The following is a 14,666-nucleotide window of genomic DNA, read 5'->3' as shown; positions in this document are numbered from 1 at the left end:
TTCATAACAGAACAAAAATGTCATCACACAAAGTTAAAAAGTGAAGCAATGGTACCAGTAACATCTGCAAATATGTCTAAACAGGACAAAATTTAAATTTCTCAGCCAGTAAATCACGTAGCCGTTGCAGCCTCTTGTATAATTAACAAATTATAAGGCTATCGAGTTTGACTTGCTGCTTGCGTAAGCCATTGACATTCACAAAGTGGAATCTAGCCTCGAGCCCCAATTTGTGTTTAAACTGCAGCGTCTATCTTAGCAAGCCATGCCAGATAAAGTCTGAATGCCACTGAAATAAACTTAAAAAAAAATATTAATTTACTTCAGGATTGCCAGGATTCCAACTGATTTCAAACTGAATTAAAAGCAGACCTCTCCTGCATAAGTGGGAAGATGGTCTATTAAGACATTATTTTCTTTAGAAAGGATGCATCTCAGTTGTAATCTGAATTTACTTCGTGTCTCCTCCAGCCGGGGAAGTTTGTTATCCCTTTTGGTAGGTTTCATTGCAAATGGTGAGCAGTAATCAATTCTTTCGTGGGGCAAAATAGCCGCACACACTGGGGGATCGTGTTGGCTCCCAGCTCTATGGCTATGAGACCAGAATCCCCAAGCTCTCCAGCCCCAGTCATTCAAATGGAAACCTGCCACTGAGCTGAGAAACCTGAGCTCCTGGCAACCCACAGGTGAAGGAAGTTAATTGAAAGATAAGTCTTTCTCTCCTGATAAGTCAGTGTTTTTCAAAGCTGCTGAATAACCTTGCTTTGTTGGGGAAAACTTCCAACCGGCTCTAATTAAATAGTCCCAAATGAAGTTAAGAAAAACAATTTAATTGAAAGAAGGTGCAGGGAGGTCTGGGAGATTTGAGGAAGTGCTGAGGGACACCCCAAAAGAAAAAAGTGTGTGCACTGCTACAACACTGATTTCTCTGTTGGGACAATGCAGTACTGGGAGGCATGTCAGAAAAATAACCAGTGTGGATTTCTTCTTTTTTTTTTTTTTCCCTGCATTGCATCCTGCAGCTAGGAGCATTGCAGGCTGATCCTTCATCTGTTAATCACTTGTTTAGGAGACTGCTACCAGAGAACAAAGGAGATCGTATGTGGGGAACGTAAACCAGGTGGAGACTGGGGATCACAGGAGAAGAGAGATTAAGCAGCGCCTTTTCTTTCTCTCTTTGTAGTAAATGTCCAAGTTAAAAAAAAAAAATCCACCTAAGGCCATTTCTCTAACTCGGGCTCCAGAGATATCTTTAAAAGAACTTGGTTGCAATTTTTTTTTCTTCTCTATATGGAAAAAATTAATAAAAGATCAGGGTTTGGGGCAAGTGTGAGTTTGATACTGTGGCATGAAGTCCAATTCCATCTTCAGGTATTCACACACCAGCGCAAACCCGTTACTGCACCGGTGCCGCAGGGATGTGTCTGAGGGCAGGGCGTGGATCCAAGGCGATAGAGTAAACAGGACGGAAGGCGTTGCACACGGACTGCGGGGTCATGGCAAAGTGCCTCCACATCGAGCTGGTGGAAGCCCTGGTGGGTGACAGGATTTGGATGGATGTGGAAAAGAGGAGAAGTTGGGCATCCCCTGTAGCCATCAGCAGAACAAGGAGATGCCGGCCCGCAGGTGCAGGTGTTGGCGGCCAGGCTGTACTCGCAGTTTGGGACACCTCAAAGCTGCGCTCTGGGAAGAGGGTGCTGCGAGGGGAACGAGAGGCCTGGCTTGTCCCAGCACAAACACCTTGTGCTCACTCTGCCCGACTCTGCCGTGCCAGTCTGGAACCATGGCTGAGGGAAAGAGCACGCCCATTCACTGCGGCACATCGTAAAACATTCCAAAAAATTTCAGTGAAAAGCTTGAAATTTCCAAAATCCCCCAATTTGACAGCAACACAGTTCCTCCACCGTGCAGCGCCCAGCGGCAGGCCACACCCTGGCTAAGTCTGCATCTAAAGCTCCTCTCCCGCTCCGCACCGGACACCGCACAGCGAGGCCGGCCCCGGCCTGTTCCCGCCGCGGGCGGCCCCAGCCCATGGCGCCCCCTGGCGAGCGGCGGCGGTGCCGCCCCGGCGCTCACCTCCGCTACCAGGCATGAGGCGCCCTGAGAGGGCCCAGGCGTTACCAACGCGGCCGTCCTCTGGCACAGCAGAGCTGCCATTTTCTGTGGGACAGCCGCTTGAACGGCGCTTCAGTGTAAGGTGTCCTCTTTCCTGGCAGCCCTCTTCACAGTCTGGGTGAACCATCATGCCTGTGGCCCCTCCGCAGGCACACAGCGCCCGCGCCTCTGGGCCCGCGCCAGCAGAGCTGCTGAGAACGCGTGTTTGTGCAAAACGGGGCATGTGAAGTTGTGTTCAGCAAGGCCAGCAAACGTAAATGTGCTCCTTGTTCGTTCCTGGCACATTCTCCCACCAGACAGATTCCTGCAGTCAAAATATTTTGGTGTGAAGTGAGCTCAGCAGCCCCAGTCGCAGGTGTAGGAATTCACCAGGCTCAGTGTTTTGAAGGGCACTGTGGGTTTCTCACCATAAAGTTACCAGATACCTGGCACAGTCCTGTGAGGCAGAGGGGATGAGAGAATACCAACTGAGCCATCAATGTTTTTATTCATGCACAGTGACTGACACAGTGCTAACAAGGAGCAGCCAAGAGTTCTCATGGCAGGCGGCAAAGCTGCTTTAGCTCCAGTTTGTCATCAGGCCTCCAGTAAGAGACCAGTGTCATTTCCAGGCCCCAGCTCCCTTTTCTCCTGAGTTAAGTGGCATCTCCTCCCGCCCACTGCTGCCGAACTGGGGTTTGTCACAAGCCTCCTCTCCCAAACCCAGGTATTGTTTACTCTGGCAGCATTGGCATAGGAAATCCCGCTGGCTAACACTGCAGAAACACAACGGGGTGTTCAAAGCTCCGTGTTATTACAGGCAGTGAGTGTATAGCACACTTCCTCATATTTAGGACTTGTAAGGGCTCATCTGAAACCCTCTGAGACTCTCTCCTTTCTTTTGATCAATCAGTTGTCCTAAATCTAAATTATAATTGCTTGGGGAAGGGGTTCGGGTCCCTTTCTCATGTGGGGGTTATAAAAGAATGGCCTAGCTAGTGGTAGGTTGAACATTCAGGAGATTTCTAAAACAAGGGAACTTGCCCGTGACCATTTCCTAATCACTGCCAGGTTCACAGGCTTGCCGAGACTGCACACACATCTCTGTCTTGTGCCCTCTCTCCTGCTTCCTTCACCTCCAGTCTTGCTGCACCAATAGACGTTGTGTTAGAGGAGAGCTTGGAAGAGCAGCTGGAGCATGGAATAGTGAAACCTCACTCTGCAAAACAGAACTCACTCGCTGCTCTCTCTGGATTGGCAGAAGAGCAGGGTACTTCTGACCACTAATGGTCAAAATTACAGGTTCCTGCTGTTCCTGATTAGTCACTCCTCACGCACGAGTGCAAGCTGAACAGCCGGCAGTGAAAACACGGACATTGCCCAGATGCAAACAAGCGTTTCTGGAAAGGACCTAGTGGATGTGGGAGACCAGAAGTGCAGCTTTTCCGTGACTCATGTCCCCACCAAAGAGGCAGTTGTGCTCCAGAATAACCCTGTGCAGGGCGGCTTTCTGAGTGCTCAGCAAATAGACGAGCATTTGTAGCAGCCAGGGATGTACATAAAAAGGGTGTGTTAGGGCTATAGTGGTTTGATTTATTACATGTAATGGGCCAGAACAGCATGCTGAGAGAGAAGCATCTATAAAATGTTAAGCATCTATATGAAAGGGACTATTTCTGTAGAGCAGTACCTCCCAAGCAGAAAATAGTTTCTGTTTGCTGTCTGTATTGTATGTTGTGAAAAAAAATTGGGATATAGAAGAACACCTGAGATGGTCTCTGAAGAGTTTGACATTTATATCTATATCTCCTGATGCAGCCAAATGGCAGTTTGTGTTTACAGTATTCCCCAGCAAAGCCAACATGATGGTACATGCCATTTCTCCTGCTCCACACCAACACGATGCTGGGCATTGGTGCTGGGCATTTGGTCAACAAACAACTCTTCACAGTCCTATTAGACCACAACACTTTGTTGTGTCATGTATCGGTATCTTTCCGTCTGTTTATACAGTGAAATGTGACTTGTTTCAAACACAGAAGTTACACTTCTTTGTTGTTGTGATAAACTATTCTAAAAACGTATCTTGAGTGCTCAGTCTTCACCAAACACCAAGTGAACTACTCTCTCGGGTGCTTGTGCCCATGCAAAGCTTTGAAAATAGAGAACTGAATCTGTGCCTTGGTTTTTGGGGTGGGTGGTTTTGGTTTTTTTTTTTTTCCTTCTACAAAATATGGATCTTTACATCTATACAGTATATCCCAGGGCTGTGTGTACGGCTCATTTCATTAATGCATGAATATCTCTGAGCTCCTAAGGTGGAAGCTGGGGGCAAACTATTATAATTAGCTGAATTGTAAGAAGAACACCTACCCTTTTGAAACCTTCACTGTACTCCTAATTCCAGTTGAAAGGTGAGGTTGAAATGTTTCTATGATATCGTAAATCTCCTTAGGCTTCAAGATTTTACTAGGGTATATAGCACTGCAGTTCTCTTGCTGTATAGCACTTAAAGCTGTTACTTCTTTTATCTGAATCGCTATATTGGTCCTTGGACAAATATGTTTGATTTTAGTTTAGCAGTTCTTTCAAGGCAGTACAGCCCCAACAATCACTATCCGGTCCTTTGGGAAACAGGAGAAAAGAAAAAAAAAAAAAAAAGAACATTTTTGGAATCACTTTCTTTCACCCAACTCAGTATCAGCTGGCATAGGCAGTAACGAAGGGGCTGCAGGATTGCTCTCAGCTATTATTGTGCATGGCTCGCTCTCAGCATGACTCACTGCAGACAATATGTAACACCACTCGCAAGGGGAATGAACAGTAAATACTTGGCCTTGGATTTTTTTTTTTTAAATCTCTTCAGGTTTTTTTTTTTTTTCTCTGATTTGTATCCCTTTATCCTCGCCCATGCACTATATAAGCTTCTCAAATCTAATGTCCATAACACCACTCCCCACTGGTAGCAGCAAGCCCTTCCACTGCTGTAGGGTTTACTTTGCAGAGGTTTACAAGGGGAGGCATTATTGAGAAACTGTATGTGTTAACCTAGTGGCACAAGATTGCTCCAACACCTTCCCTCTGGTTTTTCTTTTCTCAGGGGAGGGGCGGCTGCTATTCTAGTTAAGTGCATCTCTTGCTTTGCCGTAGCAGCCAGGCTAGTTTAGGAAGAAAACCTTGGGGCTAAACAGGCTAGGAGTGCAGCCAAGGGGGTCAGGAGACGGCTTTAAGGATTATACTACATAATTAAAAGCTCGCTCTGAATATGCTTCCTGGTACCCAGTGCTCAAATATACAAACCTTTTTAGGTAATAATTCTTCGTCCTCATTTGTAGCCGAAAGATTTGTAGGTTAAAGTTGCCACACAGGTAGTGAGTCAGGAATACCAAACAGATCAGATACTCAGCTGAAAGCACAAATTATTCATCTAGACTATGAATAGTCTAGACACCTTCCTAAATTTGCCTTAGCCAGCGAGAACCGGGGGTAAAATATAAATAGATGAACATGCATGTGTTAGCTTGGTTCGGTTTTGTGCAATGCTCTCTTGAGTGCAGCTGATGTCATTTGGCATCAACTTTCTAGATTTAAAAGTGAGGATTCATCTCCTGAAGAGTTTTGCCATCGGAACCGGGCCAGAACATGATGCTACGAGATAAAACCTGGGACACTGAAGACCCACAGTCAAGCATGTACTGTGCTAGCTCACAGGAAGACCATTTTATCTTCAATTACTCCCAATCAGCCAGAGCCAAGACCAGAATTTAGGTCCTCCATTATCCATATTCTAGGCTAGTCGCTTCCTCATCAGCCTAGAGAGTACAAGCACTTGCTCTCCAGCCATCCCCCACACCAGATCAAAATGATGTTAAAACGAACAGATTCCTATAGACTCCTGCATTTGCTAAATCAGCATATTCTGATATTTCATATCATATTCTGATATTTCAGTCAAATATTCTAACCAAGTCCATGCAAGCTGCATCGATTTAACTTTCACTGTCTAAAAATAGGTCCTGGCAAGATGCTGGTACTGAAAAAGCTAGAAGCAATAGAAAGCAGGAGAAAATACTGAAGGCACCTATTGATTATATTCAGTGTGACTGAGCGCTTGCCTATCTAATGCAATAATGCACAAATAAATAAACAGGTTAAGAATCCAAGCAGCACATACTCACTGATCGAGATAAATAACAAAGTATGAACAGATGTAAATCACACTCCCATATCAAAGTTGTGAAAAATGCATATTGTATGTTTTGCCTGATTTTCCACCAGAATTGCCAGGTTTTTCTTTCAAGAGAAGTTGCAATATGCCAGAGTTTATTCTCCATACAATAAATTAGACCTGGCTGGTTTTTTTTTTGCCAGAGAACTGGCCCTTCCACTACTTCAATTAAATTCCAGCATACCTTGGAATTTAGGTAAATAGGTCCCTTGTCACACATATAACAAAATTGAAATAGACAATAAATAATTAACATAACTAGCACAGGCAGAAATGTGAAGAACCATGCCCTGTAGTTTTGATTAAGCTCATGTGTTTGACTGAATCAGTCCCTAATCTTTTCAACTAATTACTGTCTAGTGCCTGCCTGCTTCTAAGTACTTTTCCTTTCATAAAAATCTGTTGTTTATAACCATTTACTTGTTCCTTTTTTGGAGAAGAAAAAGTAAAAGAAATGTTTTATTCCCTGGGTTGGGTCTAAATCACATATACGAAGGAGAAGAGAGATTCTGCTACACTTTATTCAATATGATGTTACAAGAAAACAACAGTTACAGCTGACAAACCATTACATCTTTCATAATACAGACAAATTACAAGGTGTTACAAATAATGCGACATTTATTTTACTGTACTGCTTACTATGCTGTTCTTCTGAAGTATAGATATATATTTAATTACATTAACATTGTTTTCATGTACCAGCCCTCCCCTTTTTATTTGTTAAAAAAAGAACACCTCTTAGTGCATCATACAAAAATCCACGTGGAAGCTGGCAAGCAGGGATTTTGTATGCAGCACCACTGAAATGCATTTTGGGGAATGGAATTATTAGTGCATCCTTTACTTTTAGATTTTTTGCTTATGTGAAAAATGCAAGGCAGTAACATACAGTCACTCCACCTAAATGCTGGTAGGGGAGAGTATTGTTATGCTCAGTAATGCAACATAATTCTGTTTATATGGGGTGTCTGCATTTTGCTCCCTAGTCTGTACAGCCTAAATGTTATATATAACAAAGATTACAAACCCAATAATATTCACAGATGAGTATTTTGTGTATGAGCATACCGGAGCATTGACTACAAATTCGATTGCGTGCACTGACACAGAGCACACAGGGGTGTACGTCACCCACCACCCCACAGGGAATTTATTATCCTACCTTATTTTCCCAGGAGTCTGAAGTGCAGAACCCCTGTGCACCAAAGAGAAAGCGAAAACCCCAGTACCTTTGTCTACTGCAGATGGAATTTTCAGTGTTGCATGCACTGATGACTTATCCTAAACCATGGTTCTGATTAAAAACAATAGTGAGAATTAAAAGGACCCAACCGATCTGGGACACCATAATGTCAGCAGTATTGGAGTGTCCTGCCTGGGGCAGAGCCTGCTGGGTGTGGATTAGAGCTGATCTGAACCCAGCAGGAGAGAGGACTAAGCCATCTACAGTTGGTTGACTTCTAAAGTCAGGTTCTGTGAACTTGAACTTGTAAGGAATCTCTGTATCGTGCAGACCATCTCTATCACCATATTCCCTTCCCCGTTCACTTAATATTAGATCTCATGCAGAATTAGAACATGCCCTCCTGCTTTTATCTGCCTTCTACACCTGCTGCCCTGTGGCTGCTCTCCCCTTTCACAGCAAAGCCATATCCTCTCAGTATCATCGGGAAGGATCTACTGGGGCTCAGCCAAGTGGTAGGAAAATGAAAGTTACGCTGCTGCGGGCTATTGACTTCAAACGAGTCCTACAGTTTCTCAAGGACTGTGCCCCAGAGACTACTGGTCACTTAAGCCCATTTTTTACTATTGATGGCATGAAACACCATGTTCCCAGCACCCACAGCACTTCTGGAAGGCCAGACTACTTCTTGTCCCTTTGAAAATTTTGTGGGGAACCAATTTAGGAAGGAAGAGAGAAAAAGAGGGTAACACTACTGATTTTCACTGAAGTGGTCTCAAGAGCACTGATGGCATTTAAGCAGTCCATTCCACAACACTGAGAAGAGCTGTGGGGAAAACCTCACTTCTGTGAGATGCTGGCGAGGTGGGTTAGCTGTCAGGGGATCCTAACTGATGGGTGTCAGTCGGTCTAACCTTGCAGCTAAAGGCTCTGTGGGAAGAAGGAAGGGGGAAATAAGGCTGTACTGTCAGTTCCCTGGACAAAGGAGCTTCTACTTTCTAAAAAAACCCCAACATTTCCCAGCAGATTTGATGTTCCCAAATAATGTGTGGTGCTCACATCAGCAGCACCAGCTTGCTGAGCCGGGGTCCCCTTGGTGCCGGGACAACATCCCTAGGGCCCAGAGCCTCCAGGGAAAGCAGCAAACCCAAGTCACCGCAGGCAATCGGGGCGCCTGGGAACTAGGTGCATAAGTAAGAGATCCTGGTCACTCCTTAATTGACTGGTAGCTGAGATAACCTCACTGCTTCTGAAAATCAAGTTGCTATTTAGGAACCTAGATATTTATACACTTTCCTTCAGGGAATGGAGTTTTGAAGATTTTTTTTTTTACTAACTTTATTTAAGTGGTTGCTCAAAAGTGGGAATGGGACAGAGAAGATAATCTCACGTGCACGTGTGTGTTCACACACATACACACGCACATACGTACCTTAAGCAAAGACTGTACATGAGTCATTACGGATAGTAATGTGCTAGGCTTGTGGGAATAGCTGGGGAATTACTCTCTGTATTAAACGTTCCCATGTTTAGTTGAGCAGCATAATTGCTTGCCTCCCAATTTAAGCTGCCAAGTAGATGTGCCTATGAAACTACCCTTATATTCCTAATTGAAATCTTTGTTACATTTTCAAAAATTCTTCAGATTTTTGCAGCAAGTTTTTTTTTTTTCTAAAAATAGCTAATTTTAATCATCAAACTGCACACGATTTAAGTAGCAAAGATAATGTATAAAAGACTTTTCTCTTACAAAAAAAAAGAAACATGAAACCCAAACAAACCACGTCTAAGGCAGTTTCAGTGTGTGATAAATTCAAAAGTTCAGTGGTCACTTTTCCCCCCTCATAACCACAGGGGAAAAACTGCTGTAAGTTCCAAATAGGATTGTGACTGAAAGTGGCTTTCAGATGGCTTTTACCAGATCCTGAAATGGAGATGTCATTGGGGAAAATTGTCTTTTAATGGCTGTGCAAATATTGAGAATATTCCACGGTTCAGCTCTTTGGAAGTGTAGACTCGTCTCCTAGTCCATTAAGAGGCCTTTTGTAGCTACTTGCGCATTCAAGGATTTACCTTATTGGGTGTTTTTTTCCTTATTAAACACTGCTGGAGTTTAATAAGATGGCAGTAGCACAAATCCTTTTCCCCTCCTTTTGAACACTGAAAGCTAACAAAAGTGTTACCACACTTCTTAAAAATGTAATTCAATGCATCCAGCAAGCAAAGGATGTCAAATTTATGTGCAGAATAATATTGCCTAGCAAGCGTTTCTGTCCGAGCAGACTATAACTCAACAGTGGGCTTTGCACCGTACCCTGCCCTCTCTGAATGCAAAGCATTGTATATGGTCAGGGCAGTTTTATCACACCTCTGAACACAATGTTCTCCCCAACCAAAATGTAGCAGGGGCTTCCTTTTCTAAAATCACACAACTTTGTTTCTTGCAAAGTTTGCATTTGAATGATTCATTCCAAAAAGCTGTCTAAAGACACAGTATCCGGTAGTGCCTTCCAATCAGCTCAGAATCCCCATGGAGAATAACTGGAAAGGTGCTTTGGTGTGGAACAGCAAAGAGTTTGGGATAAGGAAAATTCTCCACTTTGCTTTGTATGCGGCAAAGTAACACAGCTAGATTTAATGGCTCATTCAAGAAACGTTTTTCTGTACCTTAGTATCTGCCTTGAATTAAACAGAACCATTTCATCATCTCTGTTTTCAAGAAAGCATTCCAAAAGGTAAATAGTGTGAGGAAAAACATAGAGATGTTAGCCAAGACCCATAAAAGAAAGAAATACTCTAAAAGGGAAGAAAAATATAAAGAATTCATTGTGTATCTGTCAGCTGCGTACATCTCATCGTTTTTGCTTTGTCTTTCTCACAGGCCTATTTTGAAAACCAGCATGCTACATAGCCTAAGCAGAGTAACCAAATTCAGAGTACTGAAGTAAACATGCAATTATTGCCGTGTTTTTAAAATGGATATGAACGGTCTGAGGAGATAATGAAAAAAGAAATAACCCAACAATGCTTCAGGAATAGCGGCAAGGTGCTGTAATGTCAGCCCATCAAACAAGTTGGGCTTGCTCTGGCAGAAACAGTCTTCCCATTGGCGGCAGACTGCGCACAACTGTCAAAGAAAACACGCAGTCCTTTATGCCACCGTTGGCTTTTTTGTACAGTCGTTACTGGAGAACTGTGAACACCAAATGTGTTGTTTTAATGTATTTAAGACATTGCTGGTGAAAGCATAAAAAACCTTACAAAGATGCAGCGCTGCAGTGGAAAATCAAACAGAATCAAACACAAAAGACTGAAAGAGTACATGCCATGTATCTGTAAGCAAAAGCTTAATCTTCACATAGTTCTCTGAAATCACAAGGTATCCAAATGCGTGCAAGGTTTTAAATAAATTGCAGGGAAAAAAAAAAACAGGGTCTTGCCAGCTTCAATTTTCTTTTGAATGAAATCCACCATAGAGAAAGAAAGGAAACAGGCCGTGGTTCCCTCCTGGTGTCGGCCTCCTCATTAGGTTTTTGTTTCCCTCCTCCAAACTGGTAAATTTAATCCTGTAAGGAAACAATATAAATTATAATAAGCCTCACAAATTGCATTTTTAAATTATTTTTACTTGGTAAAAAATAAGTTAATCAAAAGCTGGTTATGAAGATACCAGCTCTGAGCAAAGGACAGACTTCCAAAGCACTTTTAGAGCTGGCATCTCAAGAAAATTAACTTAAAACATCAGTGTTTTCAGAGTGGTTGCCTAAATGAGATATATTAATCCATATCCATGTATCTCTGCCCCAAGTGCCAATCTTCTGCCCCAAGAGGTGCCATCAGCACTCACATTCTCCATGGAAATTACAGATAGCCATAAATAAACAGCTGGCTCTTCTAAAGGTGGTCACTCCCCATGAATGCAAAGGAAGGTTGATAAAGGCTGGTACAGCTTTAGGAAGTTACAAGCATTTTTTGCTCCCTTTCTAATGGAGTCCCTAGCCATCACCTTCACAGCAATGCTTGCGACTCGTTTATGAAAAGGTGTCCTCAAGTTTGCTTCCCAAGAGTTATCTGAGGTACCCTAGGGCACGCCACGAACATTTCTGCAAACACAACCAGGTTATAGAGCCCCTTGGTGTGCTGTGTTTAAACATGTTCACCTTTATTCCATTTTTTTCTATTAATAGGCAGATAACTAAAACTTATTTCACATATCAAAAAGAAACACTCTATCAATAACTTTGCTTACATTGTCTTTCACTCTGCTGATGATTCCTGTTTGTATAGGCTCAAAGCAGTGACTAGACTTGCAAGAAGGTACCATGTTGTTTCTGAGACTAACACAAAACAGGAGGTAGGCTGGGAATGTGGGAAGCGTTACTTAAAACAAAGCATCCAACAACTGCAAGAAAAACCAGGTGAAGGCTAAATGAGGGCTAGATGGACTGGAGCCTTGGAAGGATTTTATAATTAACACATTTAACTCTTAATAAATGTCCAAGTAGAATTCTATGCCAAGTAATAAAGTGAGACTGCCTGAAAAATTCTGTAGATGTTTAAAGTTCAAAATGTATCTATTTTATAAGGTTTTTCAAGACCAAGCATTGTAACTACAGACCTGCTACATTTTTAAAATGTAGTTGGAGGAAGACAGTCAGATATGGAGGAATTTTTGCACTTAAGAAAAAGAATGCTGAAATATTCATTGAGCATGGAACTGGTTTGTATTAGCATGTCCTAAAACTATTTAAATCAAACTGGATGCAGGTGCCAGTGAATCTAGTCTAGCCCTCATTTCAAAAGCAGGAGAAAAACAAGGCATCAGTTTTGAACTGCAGTTTCAAGCATAAAATTTTAATTGTGGCTGTCATCAAAACAGCCTAATCTCTATACAACATCTAACTTTCATAATTTCCAGGGTTCCTGTCGTGGTTCTTGAGAGCTCTTCTTCTGCCCTTTAAGCGCCAGAATACCTGAACTGGATTAAGAAAAGCCTGTTCTTAATGATGCGTGGTAGCTTCTTGGGCCCTCCTGGAGCTTGGTCTACCACCTCTTGAGTCCTGCTTGGGTTGTTTCCTAAACGCCTCTGGAGTTTGTGTGGAATGTCTATTCCACATGAAAGTCCCACTTTCCCCAGGGTCTAGGAGCTTGGCTGAGGTGCCAATATATCTTTTTTTCAAGGAATACATTAGAGTTGACCTATTTAGTTTACCCTTCATAAGCTTAAAAAGAAAAGCAGTGTTTGGAACATGCAGAGATTCACAACTGCTCAGTGGTGAAACACTGTTGACAATATTCCCCCAATTCCACATTTCCCTTCCTTCAAAAGCACTTTTTAGGGATGTCCTTTTTGAAGCCCTTCCTTATAAAGAAGCAAGTAGGCTCCCAAAGCTCCTTCCAATGTTGAGCTTGCATCTTCCCCCATCACCACCCACACTACAGCCATGGGAGGTGGGCTTGCAGTTTGGAAGCCACATCTGCCCAGATCCAGAACAGCTGGACTGATTTCAGGCTAAGCCCAAATTGCTGGAGTTCCAAAGCCTGGCATAAACAGCAGGGTCACCTAGGATAGGTAACAAAATGATCCATCCAGAGGCTTTTCTAGGAGTTACCAAATTGCTCAGATTTGATAATAACTGCAGTTACATTAATTATACAGAACTTTTCCTTTCTATCAGTGGACCTCAGGACAATTTCTAAAGGAGATGAGCATCACACTTCTCCCGGGGTTGTGCTACAATTTCCCAGTGACAATACTACATTTTCTGGCTTCAAGTTTGGCTCTGTAGGCAAAGTTGATGACACGTTCTCCAAGGCAGGCCCTGAGCCTGTGAAATGGGGAATACCTTCATCAGAATCAAGGCCTAGAACATTAAAAGCTTCCTTAGGAATGAGCAAACTGACAGCTGCTACTATTTAACACAGTGGGAAAAATCTTTGCATACTGGCAACCACTGCCAGCACCAATGCAGACCAAGGACAGAACACATAGGACTGAGAAAGCGTGGCGGAGGTTACATAAACGTGCATGGGAAATTGCAAAGTTTTTTGCTGAACCCCATTTGTTTTCCTGCTCTGGCTCAGTGTAAGGAAGCTGACAGTTTTATGATCACAACTCCACCAGCTCCAGCTTTGCTGGGTCCTGCTATGCCAGTGCTGCCGCTGGGTTAACTGGTTTCCCGTGAAGCTGAAAGCCTATGGAATGGTTATAGTGGGCAACGCCACCTCCCACCTTCTGCGTAGACTCAAGATTTAGACTAGGTCAAACTGTAAACTCGCTGGAAAAGAAGGCGATTTGATGGCATGTTTTCCCAATGGTTCTGGCTGGGGAAAGCTAGAAGACACAGTGCAACTGGAACCAGGGAACGGCTGGCAGTCATGGTCTCCCTGACACCGTGTTGCAATGCGCTGCCTGCCCGGTTTGGGAAGCTGGCACACACCACCGCCCTCCGCTGCTCAGACCAGCACCCTAACGGCCAGGTTGTTCTGAGGCTGAGCCCTCAGTTCTGGCTGCTGAGGTAATTCCACTGTGTATAAAATCCTTGCATGATCTTTGACACAGCAAACAAGCCTGGTGGTTAAGAATATATACACTCAATACTTGCGTTTGAGTCTCTAATTCACTGAATGTTTATTGTTTATCCAAACATTCAAATGTTTGTTGTTTATTCACATTACTATTCAATAATGTGTCCGTGTGAGTCTGAACGTGTGTGGAAAAATGGGTACATAAAGCCATTTCCTTAAACATATGCTTTAAAATACGGAATTGCCACACTGTATAGAGTGCTCTCTTTCGCAGGGAAGTTTTACTTCTGTGAGATTTAAAGAAATGCAATTGTTCCAATGTATGAAAAATAAATGATCTGCAGTGTTGTTAGCTCAGTGTTGTTTATATATACACTCAATACTTGTGATTGAGTCTCTAATTCACTGAATGTTTATTGTTTATTCAAAGTGGAGTCAACAGGTGAAATCCCTTCCATTGGCCTTGGAGTGGCCTGTGGAGTGCCCATCTTCTCCTGGGCAATGGGGAAGAGAGATCAACGTGTCCCGAGGCAGAGGAAGGACACGGATATGCCACTTTGCAGAGGAGCACTGTAATCACTGTGCTGTGGGACAGGAGACCTCCTTCTCTTCGCTTTGGTTTTGTTTAAG

General features: G+C 43.2%; 1 protein-coding gene across 3 annotated transcripts in view; it reads right to left on the bottom strand.

The window, feature by feature from the left end:
• Nucleotides 1–6,825: 6,825 nt before the first annotated feature.
• CDK14 (cyclin dependent kinase 14) overlaps nt 6,826–14,666 on the bottom strand; it is a 319,070-nt gene continuing 311,229 nt past the window's right edge. For all 3 annotated transcript variants that reach the window (XM_086742275.1, XM_086742277.1, XM_086742278.1), the window contains one exon: nt 6,826–11,074. The gene's annotated coding sequence lies outside the window, so the exon portion shown is untranslated. The remainder of the gene's footprint in view (nt 11,075–14,666) is intronic.

This window comes from Chlamydotis macqueenii, chromosome 2, assembly GCF_036417535.1.
Source record: "Chlamydotis macqueenii isolate bChlMac1 chromosome 2, bChlMac1.mat, whole genome shotgun sequence".
Lineage (NCBI taxonomy): Eukaryota > Metazoa > Chordata > Aves > Otidiformes > Otididae > Chlamydotis > Chlamydotis macqueenii.
The sequence above is the reverse complement of the archived record's forward strand: the minus strand, read 5'-3'. Positions and strand labels throughout refer to the sequence as shown.